We start from the raw sequence: 17,301 nt of genomic DNA, 5'->3' as shown, positions 1-17,301 counted from the left end.
TGCAGCAATCTAGATGAACCTAGAGATTATCATACTAAGTGAAATGAGTTGGAAAGAAAAAGAAAAATATCATATGGTATCACTTATATGTGGAATCTAAATTATGACACAAATGAACGTATCTCTGAAACTGAAACAGATTCACAGATATAGAGAACACACTCGTGGTTCCCAAGTGGGAGGGAGGTGGTGGAGGGATGAATTGGGAGTGTGGGGTTAGCCGATGCGAACTATTATATATAGAATGGATAAACAATAAGGTCCTACTGTAGAGCACAGAGAACTATATTCAATATCCTATAATAAGCTGCAATGGAAAAGAATATGAAAAATATACATATATAACTGAACCACTTTACAGCAGAAATTAATACAACATTGTAAATCAATTATACGTCAATAAAATAAATTGAAAAAAAGAAATGTAGCTTTATGGTACTCAAGGATGAGAGTCTGCAAGGCATTTTAAGATCTACAATAGAAAATTACTCTACACCATAAAGTCTTTTAAGCATTTAAAAGACTTGAGGGACTTCCTTGGTGGCACAGTGGTTAAGAATCTGCCTGCTAATGCAGGGGATGCGGGTTCGATCCCTGGTCCGGGAAGATCCCACATGCCGTGGAGCAACTAAGCCCATGCGCCACACCTACTGAGACCATGTGCTGCGACTACTGAAGGCTGTGCGCCTAGAGCCCATGCTCCACAACAAGAGAAGCCACTGCAATGAGAAGCCCGCTCACTGCAATGAAGAGTAGCCCCCACTCTCCGCAACTAGAGAAAGCCCGTGCATGGCAACGAAAACCCAATGCATCCAAAAAAAAACAAAAAACCAAGGTTACCCACTAAATCACATTAATACTTATAAAAAAAAATGAAAGACTTGAGGTATATAATCAAGTGTTACAGAAGAACATTAAAATGTTATTAAGGTTATGTGTGCTGTGGTGAACTTGGGTGACCAACTAAAGTAACCTTTTTACAATTATCTTCATAAGGTCTAAATTATGGTGGATAAAAGCACAATTAAGAGACAGAAAAAATGTAGAGATAAATTAAAAATAAATGACTGAATCAATGAATGAACTAAGGGACAAAGGAAATGAAAGACCCTAGAATAGCACCTGGGTTTATTGATAGAGTATCTTGGTATTCCATAGATTTTTGTGCTATTGCATGAGATTCGAGAAGGATCTGATTGAGAAGTGGGAGGAGACCATGGGTTCAGTTTGAGATCTAATAATAATAAAATGTGGAAAGAGGCCTTCATACTAATCTTCTTTCAGTAGATGAAGGTTGCCAGGGTACAATACTTTATTCATCTGAGAACCTATTGACTTAGTAAATTGTTACCTGGAAGTTAGGCTATACAATATACTAAAAGGTAAATGACAATCTACATGAAATCAGGAAAGAAAATAAAATAATGAGACTGTCTTGAGTCTTCATATGTTTATATTATGCCATAATATTTTTCATACTTATTGCTTTGGACTACATCTACTAAAAATGTATAGAAAATATCCCTTACTTTCTTAATAAGAAAAGTAGTAATTTTATGCTGGTGCTGTAATTATCTTAAATATAAGAGGAAATGAGTTACCTCAAAGTTCGAATCTTTGACTTGATTGTGTCCCTAATGCTGATCATGCATGAATATTTACATCTATCCCCCCAGAACTGACGCGGAGGGCTCTTTCTATCTTCCTGTGAACTTTGTACCTGTTAAGGAAGCATGACCTCATCAAATGTGTTGTGAATAACCAATGCAAGTAATATGATTTTACTTACTTCTATTTTGAGAAGAAACAAAAGAACATTGTTGAAAATTGTATCTATCTCTAAGAGATCTGATCATTCTCTGACTTGTTAAAAGAAATTATTGAGAGGCTAGCATGGAAAAGAGAACCTCCCTGAAATTTGTCTGAAAATTCAGCTAACAATGAGGGATATTCAAGGAAATGTTTCAAAGATACTTGTTTCAGATGCTTGGAATTATATCAGGGCATGATATAGACAATGGGAAATAACTGGTAATTAAAACCATGGGAAGAAATAGTATTTCCCAAGGAGAGTATGTTAAGGGGAAAGAGAAGACTATAGGAGAGAATTCTGAAAACTATGACAGTTAAATGGACAAATATAGGAAGAGTATAATAAACAGGAGATCTAGGTGTTCTGACTAGATTGGTATGAAAACAAAACAAAAAAACACCCCCTAAAACAGGAGAGAAATAAAGGAAGAGACTTGGTCAGCTACGCCAAATGCTGCTGAGAGATCACGCACAGACTGAGCACTGAATTAAACAACAAAGAAAAAGAGTTACAGCAGAGGGATTGAGGCTGAATCCAAGTTTCATCACTTGTAGCATGAATGGAATATGACCAAATAGACAAGGAAACGGTGGAAAACTCTTATGTTAGGTATGAGAAAGACAGTAATGGTCCACAGCTGAAATGTGGTATTTGGGATCACTTAGGGGTTTTTGTTTGTTTGATTTTTGAAAGAAGTTTAAATTATTTTGGAAAGATCCTAATAGAAAGGATTAAATGCCAGATAGAGAAAATAGGGGAAAACTGAATTTAGAAACTGCCCCACTCCCCAGAAAAAAAGAAAATGTTAAGCTCCAAAGTACAACTAATGTGCTACATTTAAATGTAAGAGAAGGGACAGGAGAAATAAAATTATTTCTGGAGAATATAACTTTATTGGTCTTATGACAAGTAAATGAGAGTGGTTTCATTATTTAACTGATATTTTAAATTGTGAAATAAAGGCATCACTGTCTGTGAAAGTAAGGGGTTGAAATATCTGGAAACATACGGAGAAGTTTCATGAAAGCACTGTAAAATACACTGTCACTGCAATTGATTTTTCTTATTTTTTTAAGTGAAAAAATAGTAAGTTTAATTTTTGTCCCTTCTCTAATGAGGAAATTGAGTCACAGGATGGTTAAGTAACTCCTCCAAAGTCACACAGCCAGTAGGAGGAGAGAGTCTATGTTCGTACCATTATTCTATAGGAATAAACTTAAACATTTCCTAGTCTGAGGGTTTTAGGAAGGTGATGTGAGTTAGTGGAGAGAAAACTAAGTGGTGAATTGGATAACTCATGTTCTAGTCCTAACATTTTACCAAGTAGCTTTGTGATCTTGTAAGACCAAATCACTTGATCTAGTAACTTATTTGGATACCAATTCCTCTTACAAAATAAGGCATTTAGATTATATTATCTTTAACATCACTTCTAATTTTATGATTTTGTGAGATTATGATATTAGGATCATAGAATACACAAGCATTGTCGACTCATATAACAGAATTGGGTAATAAGAAGACTGTCAGTTACAGCATTTATCTATAGACAATTTATATGGAGAATTGCTTTGATTGTTAACAGGATAATCTTATAGTAATAAACAGTAATAAAATGCACCTCTTTCCTTAGTATTGTTCAAAGTTATAATAATTTAAATGAATTAACCAGCTTTGGAAATGTTACTTTTCCAATAAACGGCAAAAGAAAAAAAAGATTAATAAATGATTAATTAATAAATGATTCAGACCCATTTATTTTTACGTCCAAGGGTGATTTTGTCTGACATCTTATATGTGCATAATTATAGCCAAAGCTCTAAAATTGTACAAAAAGCTTTTTGCCTTTTTTTCCCAGTCAGCAAAGATTATATCTAACTGCTACATTTTCACGTGTTTGAAAACAACTTCTCTCCTCATAAATGTGCAACTGTTTTGGTTGGAAACAGCTGTAGCTGCTGCTAGATGTTTTCTGCCTAGAGATATGAGATAGGTAGACAGAGTAAAAAAAAATCTAGAGTGGTTTCCACATTGGGAAAGAGAGTCTAGCCTGGGGTTGAGAGTGGTATGCTGAAAAGAGAAGCTTATCATCACAGGTAAAAAGAATCAGAGGCATGACTCATATCCGGACTGGTACACAGATACAAAATTTATACAATCTTATTTAAAGAAAAGAGAAGGTGATGTTACCTATTACCTTTTTATTTTCTGTTTGCTACCACCCGGGAATTTGAATTAGGGGCTGGGTCCGCAACAAATACTATATTAATGCTATACTACTTAAGTGTAGTATTGGGGATAAGAGTAGAAAAACAGATCAAGAAAACACAAGAGTCCAGTCTGAACTGTAATTGATGAATTGTGGAGGCTCAGTTTGAACAACTCTGAGAGTTAAAAAATCTATGGGGACTCAGTCATAGGTGGTCTCCCACAATTTTGTAGATTTACCACCAGGAGCTTGACCAGATTCCCATAGTAAATATCAGAGAAATATCCCCTCATGTTTCTGGCAGAGGAAGGGGAAAAGAAACTATTTTGAAATATGCCAGAGTACTCTGCTTTTAACAAGGTCTGCCCTCAGGAGAAACTAGTCAATCAGGGTCTAACCTATTGGGGTATTATCAGAGCCTACGAGACCTGCAAGAAGGGAAATACCCAACTCCAGCCCACTCTAGCCATGCTGTCCCACCTAAGGTGGGGCAGGGGACAGAGGAACACTTGTGAAGCTCATAGTTCAGAGCAATCTTACTTTTAGAAATTTATACTGAGGCTATATCTCTACATATGAGGGGAAAATGGACATTATTCAATGTTACACTGTTAGCAATAGCAAAATGAGAAATAACTAGAATGCTTATTTGTGGAAAAGAATAGAATAAACTGTGGTATAGACACACAGTGAATTTCTATGAAGCCATAAAAAAGAATGAGGAACATGTCTATGAACTGACATGGAGTGGTTCTGAGGATATATTTTTAAGCAAAAAAAAAAAAAAAAATCAAGTGCAAATTGTATATAGTATGCTACCTTTTGTACCAAAATAGAAGGGCGAATAGGAATAGATACCATATATTTGCTTATTCTTGCAAAAAAACAACATAGGAAAGAGACAGAAACTCCTAAAAATGGTTACCAACTGGGTGTAAATGGGACTAGATAGAAAGGCAAAGAATTTTTAAATATAATTTGTAATTTGAGCTATGCAAATGTTCTCTATATTCAAAAAATAAATTTTAAAAGATTAAAAAAGCAAACCCTAAAATTAAATACAAAGAGAAACAAATGACTCTAACTTATACGTTAAATTGATAATATAGCCACACAGGGAGAGGAATTAATTCAAGTACCTTTGGAAACAGTGTCTTAACTATAAAATCCTAGTGGGATCAATTCTAAGAAGAGAACTGCAAGGAAATGTTAAACTTTATCTAATAGGTTTATTGTTAGTTGTAATACTATTTTAATTCTTAAACTGTTGAATTTACAATATAAGATGACAAATAAATAAATATATTATTGTAAGGGATCAAGATTTTCGCTATGAGAGAAAAAGAAATAGAAATATAGCATTTAAAGAGCTAAGGAAAAATGATGTAATGTTAAGTTTGAATTGGAAATATCAACATGAATTTATTTTAAAAGTATATTTCCTAGCTTTATCCATTAGAGTAGACTAGAAAAAATGGCACCCTACTAGCAAAGAGGTACTCAAACACTAATGGGGTCATATCAAAAGGACAGAGGTGCATACTTAAAGGGGCTCCTCTTGACCAAATTTGATATAGTTGGAGCACTGAAAAGTATAAATATTGTAATAGATTATAATATATTAAATTTAAAAATAAGTCCATTGTGATATTCAAAAGGAGCAGAAATAGGAGGGGGATGTAGTTCTTTGAGAAAAATTCCAGTTAACAGATAGGATTAGCCATTTTGCCATCTCCAGTGTAATAACTTATCTAGGTAAATACCATCAATGAATGCTAAAATTGGGATATGGGATTGTAGGGAAAGAGGATATTCACATAGTTGCAAAATATCACTCATAGATTACTTACTGAACATAAAGGGGAACTATAACTTTAAATAAAGAGTGCCAGTGATCATTGTCTTAATCAAGTAATTAACTTAGCATTGATAGTAGTAGTTTTATGGCATTATACGTCCTCTGATGTAATGCATTAACTACACAATAGCTCCTATAAATTAATCTTGCTGGAAATATTTAACCTGAATCTAAGCATGAGAACACAAATAGACAAATTCAAAATGTCCACATGACAACTAGCCTGGACTCATTTTTTTTTTTTTTTTTTTTTTGCGATACGCGGGCCTCTCACTGTTGTGGCCTCTCCCGTTGCGGAGCACGGGCTCCGGACGCGCAGGCTCAGTGTCCATGGCTCACGGGCCCAGCCGCTCTGCAGCATGTGGGATCCTCCCGGACCGAGGCATGAACCCGCGTCCCCTCCATCGGCAGGCGGACTCTCAACCACTGCACCACCAGGGAAGCCCTCTTTTTTTTTTTTTTTTTAAAGTCAGTATGATAAAGAAACAAAACCAAAAAGCTGGAGGACTATTTTAAATTTAAAAGGCAAAAACAGCTAAGTATAAGTTTTGCACCTGGGTTGAAACTTTGAGAAAAAACTAGATGTAAAAAATGGAATTATGGTTCTTTTTAAAAATACTCTTAATTTTAACAAGGACACGTTAAAATTTTAGGGAGGAGGGGTTATGCTGTATGCAAAGTATTTTCAAGTAGTTTGGAGAGAGAATGAGAAAGAGGAGGCGTAAGAAAGAGAGACAGAATGCAAATGTGGCAAATCGGTATATCTAAACGAAGTATATTTGAATGTTCATTGCACTATTCTTCCAACGTTTTTATAAGTTTGAACATTTTCCAAATAAACAGTTGGAGAAAAGTAAAACAAAACAATAACAAATATATTAATGGGTAATTTCCATTATCATCCGTCGGAATGCCTTGGAGCTTACTTTGTGGAGACGCCTCAGTTTAAATATATTATTCAGGAAAAAATATATATAAATACATACATACATATATATGTATTTTATGTATGTATGTATATGTATGTATGTAATATATATATAGTTGGATATATATATCTGTATATATCTGTATCTATATATAGTTGGAACCTAGCTTGAAAGTAACTGTAATTACTTAAAATTTGTATATTTTTTGTAAACTCCAAAATTGGTGCAAAAGGTCTATCTCCAGGCTTTCTCTGAGGCAATCTTATTAGTTACATGGAAAAGTTCCATAATCTTCGGAAAGCAAAAATGTAAGGTACATGACTTATTTCCAAGGAAAGGCCTCAGAGGCAGAGTGGTGGGACAGACTGGAACACCACCATGGTGTCAGTCATCCTGCTGTTTCCCTCCTGGAAATGTAGGGAAGTGGCAACAGGAAATTTGAGAGAAAAAGTGAGAGAGAGAGAGAGATTGAGAGAAACTAACATAGTCTAAATTATATAGTAGGCACTGGCAATCAGAGACAAGTAAGACCTAGGCCCTACAAGTATTCACAGTATATACTGTGTAAGACAGATAAACAAATAGAAAATCAGTGGTTCGTTGTTTTGTGGGAAACTAAAGGGGCTACACAATCCATACTGAGTGGAATCTGATGTAATACTAGCATGATTTCTGAAAGATGGTCCAACATCATTCAGCTAAAATGCAGAAAGGTGCTTCTGAATTAAAATAGTGAATTAACACTTCCTGTAGGATTTCCTTCCTCTTCCCCCAATAGCTAATTAATAGCAACTGTACAAGAAAATGGAGATTATTCAACTTAATAAGACATAGATTATATAGCTGAGAATATGGAAGAGAGGAACAGCTCTAATCTATTTCCATACATCAGCACCTACACTAATAATTCAACATAATACTCAGTATTTTCATCTATACCTCCAATATGGTAAATCTAAGTAGTTACATGTATTTGTTTTCTCTTCACATAGGAAAAGTAGAAAAAATTCTAGGGGGATATAGTAAAATAGAAAAACAGAGAATGTGGACAATGGAGGTGATTCCAGAGTTATAGAATAAAATGACAAAATGATTTTAAGCCCAAGGGTATCCCTGCAAAAAATTATTCAACCTTCCACCAAATAATTAGTGTGAATATTTGTACAAGAGCTTTAACAAAATCTCAAAAACAGAACAGAGCATACTACTTCCCCCAAATTTTCTCCTCTGCCATTCCTTCAGGCAACAGAAAATTGGTAGAAGAGGAATATATTGTTCTTAAATCACAACTTGAGGGTAGAATGAGGATGTTCTCAGACATTTAAGGGAAGAGTTAAACCTAAGCAAGATGAAAATAAACAGGTTGGCAGTGATGCATGCATTCTACAGGAAGAAAGTAACTTACCCTGCCTGCAGTAAATAAAGAAAGAAAACTAGACAAAAACATATCTCAATTCAGAGAAGATAATCCTATATGACTGCAGGATACAAAGAATAAATTCATTAGAACATTATCTTAATATGAAGAGCAATTAGAGGAGATGACAGAACAGCAGAATGAGATAAGAAGGGGGACTGCAAACAGAACAGAGGGCCAAAACAGCATGATTGTGCATTTATTGAATAAATTGAAAAGAGCACTACAATTGAATCATATAGGAAAAGATTAAGATAATAATAACATACACCTGAAAAAGATAAAGGTTAAAGCATTTAGAGATACCATCCAACAGTCAGGGAATCAACAAATGGAATAGAGATCTCTTCAAAGACATAACGCAAGAGAATTTCCAGCGTGTATGGAAACAATGACTTTGCAGACAGTAAGAGTACTGAGTTCCAGAACAGATGGAGCTATGTACACTAATTAATCTATTAATTTTTAAGGATCAAAGACTAATTTGTCAAATACATATACTAAAACAGAAAATAAATAGAATGTGTATGTGGGGCAGGGAGCATGGTATGAGAAGATTTCAGCTTGACTTAAAATTTCTTAACCACATATAATGAAGTAATACGTGGGAAGACCTACAAATTTTGAAGAAAAATGTGACTGAAAATTAGTATACATGAGAGCATCTGTCAAATGAGGATGCCATCAATCCCTTCCCTGTGCACAAATGCTAGTTCCTCTAAGTGGAGTCTATGCCATCACCCCTTTGAGCAAGAGGGCAAGTGATGATGTGTCAGATTTAAACTTAGCCTAGGGCTTCCCTGGCGCAGTGGTTGAGAGTCCGCCTGCTGATGCAGGGGACACGGGTTCGTGCCCCGGTCCGGGAAGATCCTACATGTTGTAAAGCGGCTGCGCCCGTGAGCCAAACTGCTGAGTCTGCGCGTCCAGAGCCTGTGCTCCACAACGGGAGAGGCCACAACAGTGAGAGGCCCGTGTACTGCAAAAGAAAAAAAAAACAACAAACAAACAAACAAAAACAAAACACTTAGCCTACATAAGGGATGACATTACCACTTCTTCCCTTTTTGAGTGTTCTACTGAAATGTAAGAAGTCCAGGCTATCTTGGAGAGAGAGACCAAGTGGGGTATCACTGAGGTACCAGGCATATGAGTGAAGAGCCATCTTAGGTGTTCCAGCCTCACCAGTTACCATCATCTCCATGAGGCCCCAGATACCCATCCTGCTAGACTCTAAATCTGCATTCCTGGTCCACAGAATGGTGAGAAAAGAAGATTAAATGTTTACTCTTTTAAGCCACTAAGTTTTAAGGTGGTTTATACTGTAATAGGACTTTAGAACAGTTTATTTAATCAAAACGCTATTTAAAATAAACAGCAACGAACAGACATTCTCAACTATTTTCTTTTAAATGAACGAACACAGTATCTATTAATCATTCTTGGTAAAACTATTATCCAATCAAGACTGAATTAAAGCACTTAGAAATGGAAAAACAGTGATAAAAACTGACTAGTTATAAGCATTAAATTCATTCAGAAATAATGTTGTTACTGAAAAATTTACTTCTGATGCAAAACAGAATTTAAATTATATGAACTTGGACAATGTTAAAATAATGACATAACTAAGCAAAATGATAGTGAGGGCAGAGGAGATTGGAGAATTAGGCAATTGCTATTATCATCACTTTTAGTAAGGAGTCAATTAAACCACAAAGCTTAGAAGAATTGTAATTGACTATAGTACCTTAATAACTTTCAAACATTATTAACCTTAGTGAGATCTGTCAGAAAGTGGTATTCCTTATTTAGTAGACACATTTATTTGAATATCAAAAATTTTTCCCCTTTTCATTTTACCAAACATAAAGTGTATGCTACAATATTCAAGATAATATCTACAGCATTTTTTGGAAGTGTTTCTTTGTTTTTATCTGCATATATACACTGAATAATGTCTATAGCTCTCTCTCCAACACAGTAGACATAAACCACATTTGGCTATTTACATTAAAATTTATGAAATTAACTAAAATTAGAAATGCAATTTTACACTTTCACTAGCCACAACTCAAGTGCTCAATAATCATACATGGCTAGTATCTACTATATTGGAAGTAAAGATATAAAATGAAGTCCACCTAATATTAAGAGTGGTCACTTGTACTGTAATTTGGGGTGTTGCTTTATGTTTTAATTTTGTATCTGTATATTCTAAATTGCTTAAATAATTGTCAGTGTCCTTGTATCATATTTACAAAAAAAAGCAGAAACTAGAATGATTTTTCTTTTTAAAAAGTCTAGAGGAAAATAATAAAATATCAATACTGGTTAATTCTGGATGATGGAGATTCTGAAGATTATGTTTTTTTGTATTTTTAGCATTTTAAACATTTTAAAAAATATAATAGGATAGTGGGAACTCTCAGTAGTCTGCTCAATTTTTCTGTAAACTTAAGAAAATTCTAAAAATAAAATATATTGATCATACAATATGAAAAAAAGTTGAGAAAATATTCTTGGTAAAAGTAACAGTCTGAAAAACTTGGAGATAAGAAAGTTCATGGTATATATGGGAACTTATAAGCTGTTTAGCATGTTTGTCCTATTAAATACAATTAGACCGAATTAAGACTAAAGAGCTAGGCAGAAATTCTTGAACAGCTCTATGAATTGCTGAAGTATTTGGATTTTATCTTAAGTATGAGAAAGGAGTGAGTAAAACCTAACGACCAAAATTCTCTCACTTGAGAAGTTGGGTGTATGAGGAAGCACACAATACTGTATGGACTTATCAAGGGTTCTAGAGAGTTCAGTTCAGTTCCAGTTTAACAATAACATAGATTTGGAGATTGGTTTTACCAAATTAGCTCAGCTTCAAGGCAGTATTTGGCTAGCACAGCCTCTCTTTAGAAGCAGCAGCAGCTGTAGCAATGTGAGACCAACCTGTGTGAGCACCATGGATCTTGGCATTAGGTCCCCTCAAGCCACAAGAGCAGAAGAGAAGAGTGACAATCATTCAATGTCTAAGAAGGCTGATTGTGAATGCCATTAAAACACCACTGAGTATAGATTAGACATGAGGTTGGGAGCGTATTTTGAAGAATGGCTGCCAGTCCTGTAAGAATTAATGATGACAAAGATAAACAAGTACTTTCTATTCTTCTATTGGGTCCGTAAGTTTACTCTCAGAGTTGTGTAATATGGAACAGAACAAGCTACATAAAATCATTCAAAAATTAGTGGTAAAAGGGGGTGGGGGACAATCAGTTCTTCATTTAAAATACTACAAAATATAAGAATTTGGATTCTCTGGGTTCTCAGCTCCTTTAGCCTCCCTCTGGTCCACCCAACTTTTCTCAGTGGATTTCAAACCCTCTTGGAGTAGAGTACGGAAATGAGTCATTGAATCTTGAGGTAACCTGCATATTTCCCATTTTCTGCCCCTGCCACTGACACACATACAACAGAACGATCTGCAATTTTCCAGATGATGATTCTGGCCAAGCAGTGATACTGTCCAGTTGATTACTCCTTCATCTTTGATACAGTTTCATCATTGAGTTTCTCTGTACATGGTAGATTCCCTCTCTGAAAATAGCCCCTCTGCTCTTCAATGCTGCCCATTCAATCATTCATTATTGATACTGACTTCTTACATTTATTTTTATTATTGTTGTTGTTGTTATTATCATTACGTTTTTGCTCATGAAGGACGCTGTTCTTTGGATTGGAGAGTAGTTCACACATTGTCATTTTACCCCTAACTGTTCTCATGTGAACATTCTAACACTGTCAGCAGTATTATTTTGAATACAAAATATGAGCTACATTGCTTTCAGTGAGTTTGCATTTGTATTTCTTATTATGCTAGATTAAAACCGGTCATAACTGGTCACTACGTGTGTGCTTGCATTAAGCACATTATTGTAGTGCATGAGTAATAATGTTAATAATGGTAATAACAATGACAGCAGCAACTATATACAAGAAGACTTTAAAGACAGGAAAGGAAGTACAAGGTGGCAACTCAAATTTCCCTTTACTAGCAATTAAAAATCACTTGGGAAAGAGAAAGAAGTTAAGCAAAGTTAGATTCAGATGCTGAGATAGACTCTGTTTAAAAAAAGTATTGATTTGCAAGGCTAGCATGATAAAATAATATTTTGATCTCCAATTAGCCTACTGTCATGCACTCGTTTCTTTTTTGTAATTGGTACACAAAGAAACACAACCTCTATATTTGCATTTCATTAAACACGCATATGAGGCGCTAGAATTGGATACCTCTGTAAACTTGATCTAGTTTTAGAAAATGCTTAAAAATACTTAGAATTAATATTGGTTCTTGGAAATCAGTCAAGTCCTGAAAAGTATTGTTAAGAAAGAGTGAACTGAAAAGTAAATATTTCTTATTAATCTAAAATCTACTCATACAGTACTGAATGAAAGCACAGTGTTGAAGAGTGACTTGGTGGAATTAAATGTTTTAAGATTTCATTTATCTTATAGTCTCTTTAAATTTGCAGTAAAGTCAACCTGCCCATTACTATAAATAAAATGCAAGCAAGGAAAGTTATAAAGTTTGTCATTCAAAAATGTAGATAGTCTTTATATTTATTAGAACATAGCAAATTTTCCATTTTGGCTTGAATATGCCACCTTTAGCCTTAACTATGGTGAATGTTGCCAAATCCATTCTCTACACGCCTCTGGCATGAAGCAATATTGCTAAGCGTGAAGAAAAACCTAGGAGACATACTGCAGAATTACTGTGCTTGTGCACTTGCACTTCTCCTCTAGGCAAAGTAAGAAGCAAATTACACATTCATTCATAAGTCAAATAGAGCTGAGTGCAAATCCTACCTTTGCTGTCACAACGCTACATAATCTTAGATGTCAGATCTGTGATCTTTATCAGTTTGGTGTCCTTTTTTCTGTAAAAGAAAATGGAAAATTTTGAAAAGATTCACTTAAATTCTCTTAAATTGCCCTTAATCATTCATATTAGAATATTTTTAAATTAAACTTCTAAGACTCAATTAAGCAAAGAGGAAATTTGTAGAGTACTTAAAATTTTCTCAACCTTCTTTGTGCTACAGAATACAGACTCCACCCTCATCAACTCTGCTCCAGTAATAGTTATTGCCAACAAAATTGCAATGAGAAAAGTTGTGAGCACAGCTTCTTTCAAGTTCAGCAGGAGAGAATATGATGATTAATTAGTGATGTCTAAGGGTCCAAGAGGGCTGAGCATTTGCTAGCCTTGTAAACTATAAATCACGGACTTAAAGTGTTTCTTTTACAGACAGCCTATGATTTCCTGTTGATATCACAAGTTCTAGTTTGGTGCAGCAAAAATAATAATAATAATAATTGATCTAAACCAGAAGGCTTAGTTTCAAGGGACAATATGCTCCCCGATTTTAGATGTTTTAATTCTTGTTGGTCCTTTAATCTCTAAAATTATGTCAAAAATAACTATTCATAATACTGTTATAAGACATAAATAACTTATGTGAAAGCACTATGTCAATTATAACTTATTACCCTAACATTACATATTCATTATTTTATTATACACAGCATAATTAGACTCCAAATTTATATTTAGTATGAGACATAAATGTAGGGTGAATTTTTTCCAATTGGTAAATGTAGGCTATTTCGGTGGGTTGCAGTCTTTACTTTAGCTCCTTTTTTTTTTTTTTTTTTTTTGCCGTACACGGGCCTCTCACTGTTGTAGCCTCTCCCGTTGAAGAGCACAGGCTCCGGACATGCAGGCTCAGCGGCCATGGCTCACGGGCCCAGCCGCTCCTCGGCATGTGGGATCTTCCCGGACCGGGGCACGAACCCGTGTCCCCTGCATCGGCAGGCGGACTCTCAACCACTGCGCCACCAGGGAAGCCCTTGGTTCTTTTTGATTGTGTATCATAAGCATTTTATTTCCTTTCATTTTTAGATAATTGATTTTCAAGCTTCTTAATTTCATGACTAAAAGAATCAAATGTATTCTTTACGGAAAAATCTGTGTCCAACGTCTCAAAGTTCATACAACAAGAGCACATTGTAATCCTCTTATTTAAACACATGGGTGAAATTGTACCGCTACTTAAATTTATACCTTAAAAAGGATGCCACACCTGAGTATCCTCTCTTGTAGTTATTTTTCCCCCCTGCATCACTTCAGATTGTTCCCGCTCTTTTGCCCTCTAAACACAATTCAATAACAAATAACAACTCTTGCCTCCTAAATATCTCCTCAACTCATTCATTTCTTTCCATATTTAGTACCTGTGACCTAATCCACAAATTACCACCATTTCTTTCCTGGACTATACAATAACCTCCTAACAGGGTTATCAATATTTCCTCCAGCCACTTTCCTAATCCATTTTCCACAGTGAAGTCAGATTAATCATTCAAATAAATCGTATCTGATCTTGGCACACTTCCCTGGTGGAAATGGCATTTTCTGGCTCTTATTTATTTCTCTAACCTCATCCAGCCCCATACTTTTCCTTTGCTCTCTCTCCTCCAGCCACTATAGTCTTCATTTAGTTCTCATCGTCTCCCTCCCATCACAGTAACTTTGCCTATGGTGCCACCTCTCTGTGGAATGCTTTTCCTTCTCTCACCATCAAATGAAGTTCTCAGGTCATTCATATTTTCCTCAGAGAAGCCTTTTTGGAATTCAATTAATTGCCTCTCACCTTCATATAAGGTTCCATAAAACTATATTCGCTTTTGCAACACTGAATTATTGCATTAGTATGTGCAAATATGTTATTACTATCTGCCCTCACTTTAGGGTATACAGTACATGAGGGCTGGATTTTTTCAGGATACCCATCCCCTAGAACAATCCAACCCCAAAACAACAATAAATAGCTACTGTTACCAAGTCCAAGCTCACGCTGCTCTCCACACAACAGGCCAGTTCATTGAGAGATGAGCTGCTAGGGCAAGGAATAGCCAGCAGACCGAAAGACGGTGGGCTCATGCCCCAAAGAACCACCTTGCCTGAGTTAGAATTCAGGCTTCTTTTATACTAAAAGGGGAGGGAGCAAATTCAAACATTTCCTGGTTCTGCTCAGCCTCTGGAAGGGATGTGTTCATTTCTTCCTCCATGCAGTCATTCACAGGTGGACCTGGTCAGGATGTTGCCTGTGAGCTAAACAAAAGTGTTTTAGCTTCATGCTCATGACCTGGGAGGCAAGGTTCCCAGAGATGGGCCATGATGTGTAATTTAAGCTTATAGGCAACATCCTTTTAGTGATTAACTTGTAATAGAAAGGTTCTTCCCTGTTACAACTATGTGGCAGGCATGTGTTCTGCCCTGCAGATGTGTAATTTTACTTAACCCACAGAGTAAATCCATAAATTGAGTATAGGTCTGATTATTTTTAAAATGAGGAACTGGAGGCAAAAAGAGGGCACCTAAATTGTGCAGGCCACCGAGCTGGTAAATGGGAGATTTGGGTTTTAAACCAGAAGTCTGTAGGACTTAGCAGAAGCCTGCTAAGAACCTATATGATATGCTGCCTCACAGGGTAGACGGTTACTGAACATGAGTGAAATGAATAGCTGTTCTACTTCTCAGGACAATCGTGATGACCTAAATGTGTGTTTCTACTCATATTTCAAAAACTGTATGCTAATTTATTCAATATATAGCTTAAGTCAAACAATATCAAATATAGCCTCCAAATTTAGTGAAATCCATTTGCTGCCTTTTATGTGACATAGTGCAGACAAACAGAGAGAATGTAATTGTGTTTACATAAATTAGGTCAAAACTTATGCAGCTTCTGTGTGTAGGCTTAAAACTGAAAAATATTTGAATGTTTTCTTACATAGTGAATAACGTTCGTATGTATAGTAAAGGATTTTGATGGTTCCTGAACATATTATTCAGACAAAAAATTAACTTGATAATTTACTTATTGATTAATGAAAGGTGGATCAAGGTTTATTCTGCTTAACCTGTTGTTTTAGATCATGACATCTCTCTTATACAGAACGCATCTACTTTGTGATAAGCACCTAGGTGTTATGTATTTAAATATAAGTAAAGCAAATAGCTCTACTTTCTGCACGTTTGGTCTACTGGGAGAAACCACAACAACAAAAAATAACAGTGCCGTTAGATAAGTGTATAAATTGAGAGGAGTAATTTATCCACGAAAAATTTTCAGGACCAATAAGAGTCAGCCAGTTGGAAAGGACTGTTTTCCCTCTGTGTAAAATTAGAGTTGTAACGATTTTCATTTGGAGGCTCAAGAGCGGTTTATTACGACTGTAGTATAGGATGTCATTGATTAGATTTTGCAGACGTAGACAAGACGGGCATGGAGATCGTGAAAAATGAAGCTAAACATGTTAGCATTGGCCAGATCATGAAGGGGCTTAATGTTGTGTTAAGAATGTCAACTTTTTCCTAAATGTTAATGGACATAAAAACATGTAGCAGAAGAGTGACAAATTCATATGGTCATTCAAACAAAATCGTCTTTGAGAAGAGTGTGAAGATAGATAGGGATGAGGGGGAGATTTTTCTCCAGTAGAAATAGCAGTTAGAATGCTATTTTAGTAAACCAAAAATTATGAGCACTACACTAAGATTGTTGCATTAGGTCAGAAAAGAAATGGAAGAACCAACCTGATATGGTGACTTATTGAAAATGAGCGATGAAGGAAGGGAGGAAGCAAAGATTAATATCAGACTGTGAACTTTGACAATTGATGGAATGAGGATGTCTTTCTGTCTTATTGTCCCATGCAAACTGTCTTGGACATAACAGGCTCCTCATCTGGGGAGGATTTAGGCATGCTCTCTAGTGTAGATGATTTGATTTAAACTCCCAAAAGAAATAAAACTTTAAACATGAGGCAAGGTACAAGCTTAATTTCCAGGTAAGAACATTCAGGAATAAAGACATTTCTGAGTGTTATGTGGCTAATAAATGGGTAAACTAAGAGGTGAATCCAGATCCATTACTCTCCGTGGAACTTAATCACTATCGATTGTCTGCTGCGTGAAAGATGAAAAGCATCAAACAGTTAAGGAGGTAA

The sequence above is a fragment of the Delphinapterus leucas genome, chromosome 5 (assembly GCF_059928025.1).
Source record: "Delphinapterus leucas isolate spDelLeu-1000000601 "Yukka" chromosome 5, BTC_Dleu_Yukka2, whole genome shotgun sequence".
Lineage (NCBI taxonomy): Eukaryota > Metazoa > Chordata > Mammalia > Artiodactyla > Monodontidae > Delphinapterus > Delphinapterus leucas.
Note: the sequence above shows the minus strand (reverse complement) of the source record.